The sequence below is a fragment of the Myotis nattereri genome (genome assembly GCF_964212035.1).
Source record: "Myotis nattereri genome assembly, chromosome: 5".
Taxonomy (NCBI): Eukaryota; Metazoa; Chordata; class Mammalia; order Chiroptera; family Vespertilionidae; genus Myotis; species Myotis nattereri.
Window position 1 is genome coordinate 67,998,656 of NC_138080.1, and position 5,632 is coordinate 68,004,287.

The 5,632-nt window shown below is 42.5% G+C and overlaps 1 pseudogene across 1 annotated transcript; it reads left to right on the plus strand.

The window, feature by feature from the left end:
• Positions 1-867: 867 nt before the first annotated feature.
• On the plus strand, positions 868-1,416 carry LOC308520612 (small ribosomal subunit protein uS11-like; annotated as a pseudogene). The gene has a single exon. The product of its transcript is annotated as a small ribosomal subunit protein uS11-like (transcript).
• The last annotated feature ends 4,216 nt before the right edge of the window (positions 1,417-5,632 follow it).

Here is a 5,632-nt window from a genome sequence, read left to right on the forward strand (position 1 = left end):
AGTTCCTATTAACCGGGGTGATGAAATTCCCATGACATTGATAGGGCTGTGTGATTCTTTCTCCTTTGCATAACATTGATTAATAATGACAATACAACTATCATGAATGTAGCTATCCTTCTTAGAGCTCAGCGCTTCATAGGATTTATCCTTTTTCTTTCAAAAATATGCTTATGGGGTTAGCTGCTGCAGTACCACTATTTGAGATTAAAATAAAAAATTGTTTTTCAACATCAGTGAAAGACATGAGGAAATTTATAAATACAATGATCTGATTTTAAAAATAGTCAAGCAGCTGGTTTTTATATATGCAAACTGTAAGTTCAAAGATGTGTAAGTGAAGCTTGCTGAAGTTGACTATGTATATCTTCAAAGTACAGGTGGCCATGTCTGCATTCATTCATTCACTCTTTTAACAGTTTTATGTAAACTCCCATGTGCTAGATACCATCCTAGCATAAGGATTCAACAAAAGACAGTCATTGTCCTCAAGGAGCTTACTATTAGTAAAAGACAGACCATATACTTTTAACAAATACATTAACAAACAGGTCATCTTTCAGGTAGAGAAAAGTACTCTAAATTAAAAGCACAGGGTAAAAAGAAAAAGAGAAGGAATGTTATTTTAGTTAGGGTGGCCATGGAAGGTCTGAGCAGATATATGAGTAAGGAGCAAGCCATGTGAAAAAAATGAGAAAAGGATGAGCATGCCAATTTAATTCAATGAACAAATATTAATTAAGTATAGACATTGGTCCAGGAATTGTTTGGTGCTGGGGATAAAACAAGTATAAAGACCCCACCAGAGGCAGGATAGGCCTGAAGAGATCAAGAAACAATAACATCAAAAAGTATATGTGTTTTCCGGTGGCGGAGTCTGGACGAGACACGCAGAAATGGCACCTCGCAAGGGGAAGGAAAAGAAGGAAGAACAGGTCATCAGCCTCGGGCCTCAGGTGGCTGAAGGAGAAAATGTATTTGGTGTCTGCCACATCTTTGCATCCTTCAATGACACTTTCGTCCATGTCACGGATCTTTCTGGCAAGGAAACCATCTGCCGTGTGACTGGTGGGATGAAGGTGAAGGCTGACTGAGATGAATCCTCTCCATATGCTGCCATGTTGGCTGCCCAGGATGTGGCCCAGAGGTGCAAGGAGCTGGGCATCACTGCTCTTCACATAAAACTCCAGGCCACAGGAGGAAATAGGACCAAGACCCCTGTACCAGGGGCCCAGTCAGCTCTAAGAGCCCTTGCCCGTTCGGGAATGAAGATCGGACGGATTGAGGATGTCCCTCCCATCCCCTCCGACAGCACCCGCAGAAAGGGAGGTCGCCGTGGTCGCCGTCTGTGAATAGGACTCCTCAAATTATTTTCTGTTAATAAATTGCCTTTGTGACCGCTAAAAAAAAAAAAAAGTATATGTGCCACAAAATATGTGTTATATTAAAAAATGCCTTTCCGAACACATTTACCCTCTATTTGACAAGTGAAGTAATTATCAAAAGCACCAAATTCTAGGAGTAGAGGTCAGTCTAACTACCCCTCTTCCTAGATCTATGGTTTCTAAATTTCTTGCAATAGGATCATTTTGTTTTAACAAAGTCCCATGTGGAATTCCAACATATCAAACAAATAAAAATGATCTGTCTGTAGAAGGATTTGTGGACATCCATAGCCCTCCCTATTCTGCTTTCCCTCAAAAGTCCCCGCCCCTGTTTTACAGTTTTGATCATTGTTCCATGGTTGTGTAAAATGTTACATCAGGAAAAGCTGGGTAAAAGATATATGGGAACTCTATGTACAGTCATCTCTCTGTACCCACAGGTTCCACATTCAAAGATTCAACCAACACAAGTTAAAAATATTTGGGGGGAGGGGTTATTTTGTTGCTGACATATTCTATATAGTTAGGCCTATAATGGTTGTCTGTACTGAACATGTTCAGACTTGTTTTTCCTTGTCATTATACCCTACACAATACAGCAGTGATGGCGAACCTATGACATGCATGTCAGAGGTGACACGCGAACTCATTTTTTTGGTTGATTTTTCTTTGTTAAATGGCACTTAAATATATAAAATAAATATCAAAAATACAAGTCTTTGTTTTACTATGGTTGCAAATATCAAAAAATTTCTATATGTGGCACGGCACCAGAGTTAAGTTAGGGTTTTTCAAAATGCTGACACACCGAGCTCAAAAGGTTCGCAATCACTGCAATACAGTATAACAACTACTTACATAGCATTGACACTGTATTAGGCATTGTAAGTAATATAGAGATGATTAAAGTATATGGGAGTATTTGCATAAGTTCTATACAAATCATAAACCATTTCTATAAAGAACTTGAGCATCCATGGATTTGGATATCTATCTGCACGGGTCCTAGAACCAATCCTCTGTGGATACCGAAGGATACTAGTTTTGCAACTCTTCTGTAAGTCTAAAATTATTTCAGCCTACAAAGTTGAAAGGAAAAAAAACCTTTCTACCGTTGTTGCAGAAGACCAAAGAAAAACCAAGCGACGCTTTAAAGAAAAGGAGGGACATTGTTTAATACGCCGGCAGGCGCAGGGAATAACTTCCCAAATCTGAGTAAAGTAACATGCAGGGGGCTTCTCTTTATATCTCCCTGTGGTCTTTGTCCCGCAAATACGGATTATGCTTCCGGTCCCTTTTCGCAGGCCTTGCAAGAAGGCCCCCAGGTGTTGGGGTTCTCCAGGCCATACCTGATGGTCTGGCCTGGAGCCAGTGTTAATAACCCTCACTCCAGGGCAGTGCACTGTTCCCAGTTTTATGGCTTCTGTAACAGGTTCTGCAAGACCAGTTTCTGGGAAGGAGGTAGTGACTTAATTATAGGTTATCAAGAATGTACACTGAGCTGGCTGGCATGGATTCTGATTGCTAGCCCCCAAATATCAGGGTTACATTGGAATTAGCTTTTTAGCCTCCTCACCATCACTACTGGCAGTTCACTTAGGGTATGGGCTGGGTGGGGGGGGAGGGGAGCATCATGTGAGGCCATTAACCCTGTCAATTAGTCATGCCTAGATGCCTTAGCCTGCTTATGAGGGACTTTCAGGAAAAGGCATTCCTTTCTGAGTAAACTATCCTGTTTTTTTCACATCCTCAACACTGGGAATTTCTTTCTTATGGCTCTTTAAACCTCCTATGCTCTGAAATAAACCCATTTTTTCAACTGTTGTCATCAGTAGAAAATTAAATTGCCTTCTATAAATTTTTATGATATATTTTCCACCAACTTCCTTTCTACTACTTAAAAACAATGCCTTCACCTTTTCTCACAGATCTTCTTTTTCCATATTTGAATAATTCAGGGGACTCTCCACTTTAGGTTCCTGTTGACTTTCTTAAATTATGGTGTCCACAGCTTATCACTGGACTTTAAAAAAATTAATTAATTAAATAGAAATAAAATTAAAAGGGGAGTCAATCAGTGTCAAATACAGCCGTGGGCAAACTACAGCCCGTTGGCCGGATCCGGCCCGTTTGAAATGAATAAAACTAAAAAAAAATAAAAGACCGTACCCTTTTATGTAATGATGTTTACTTTGAATTTATATTAGTTCACACAAACACTCCATCCATGCTTTTGTTCCAGCCCTCCGGTCCAGTTTAAGAACCCATTGTGGCCCTCGAGTCAAAAAGTTTGCCCACCCCTGGTCAAATACCTTGGGTGAGAGGAGTGTATTATCTATCACTCAGATTTTATATACAATATTCCTATGTAGATATTATTACTGTAACAAACTTACTACATTACCATATTTTGCTTTTTTTTACACATTTTTTTCTCACTGCCTATGGCAGGCATTAAGCCAAGTGCCCCAGACATTTGCTCCCAATCAATGAACAGCCAGACTGGGAATTTCAAGTCTTCCAGCCAGGCACAACCACCAAAAGTGCTCTCTCCCCAAGAGGCATACTCCCTGAATTATCTACATATATAAAAGCCTAAGCATCCGTTATGACCAAACGACCAGTTGCTATGACACACACTGACCACCAGGGGGCAGATGCTTAACACAGGAGCTGCCCCCTGGTGGTCAGTGCACTCCCACAGCCAACCTCCTGCAGCCGGCCAACCTCCCCCATGTACCTCCCCGCAGCCGGCCAACCTCCCGCGGTCTCTCCCCCTGGCCAGTCCCTCCCCCAGGCCAACTGGCTTACCTCCTGCTGTCCCTACCCCCCTATCCATCCCCCCAGTTGGCAGGCCCCAATTGGGACTGGGTGAGATGGCCCTGATCGGCCCTGATCTCCAGGTAGGCCTAGGGTGCCTCATCTGTTCATGAATTCGTGCACCGGGCATCTAGTATACAGCAGAAATTCTTTCTGAAAGCATTCACCTGCTATCACTAAACAGTAAGATAAGTAAACTGACTGAGTGAGTGACCTTGTTTGTTGGGCTCTCCATGTTTCAGCTGCCTGTCTGAAAAAGTGAGGATAAGCGTGTTTACCTACTTCATGCGGGTGATGCAAGAGCTGATTAATGCTTATAAGGCACTGTGCCTGTACCACCCAAGTCATCGCAGGCTGTGGAATGCCTGGGTCCCTCAAGGGCACCGTGACTGTAGGTGACTTGCTGCAGCCCGTCCCTAGTGTATGGCACAACTGTACTTTCAGACATGCACACCAAGTGCCAGTAAGGCTACCGCCAAAGCTGAAAAGCAGTTTTTCTAATGCTGCAGGCTCATGCACAAGGCACCAAAATAGCACTAGAAATACTATACCCATATTGCTTTATCCTAGACATCTGACACAAAGCTGATGCCAAATTTCTTGTCACATATGTGTCTGGAAGCCTTCGTGCTGAGAAGCATTTCTTATCTTCTGACATTTCAGAGAGCTGCATGGAGCTAGACAAGCACAGCCCCTCCTTCAAAAAGGCATGAGGCAAATGCAAGCATTCTTTTGGGGTGACCTACACAGCCCTCACTGGAGAAGATCTAAGACACCCTTCAGCACATCTGTAATCCTTAGGATGTTCCAAATGTTTGAGTGTGCTTCTTCCAGTAAGAGCCCAACAGCCTGGCTCTCCAAGGTCATCTGGAAATGATATGCCTATTAGCCAAATGAGGAAATGCTACTGCAGGCAAACCTACCATAAGATCAAACGATCCTCAGAGGTGCAGGGGTGCAGGGGTCCAGATACCCAGGCCACATCCATCTATGAAAAGCAGGCTTCAGTTGACTCTAATTGCTGTTGTGACACATTCCCCCGAGCAGAAACTAAACTAGGATTTTTGTACATGATACAGGAGTAGATGATTTCTAGTGACTCCTTTCTTTTCTGATCTTGTCTCTACAGCCTGTCTGACAGAATAGGTGTCACGGAGACCCCGTCCCAGCCACCAAGGAACAGGGGTTTCTAGTGGGAAAGTCCCAAAAGCAGCCTGTGTCAGGATAACCTGCAAATTCCTGCACCCTATTCCAGACCTTTTGACCAGAACCTCTGGCAAAATGAGATCCAAGGATCTGCATTTTTAACAAATTTCCCAGAAGATCTTTTTATTTTCCCAGATAATTTTTCTACACAATAAATTTTTTTAAAGCCTGACAGAATTTTCAAGTAAATTAAAACATAAACCCTCAGTTTGTTGGGAGAG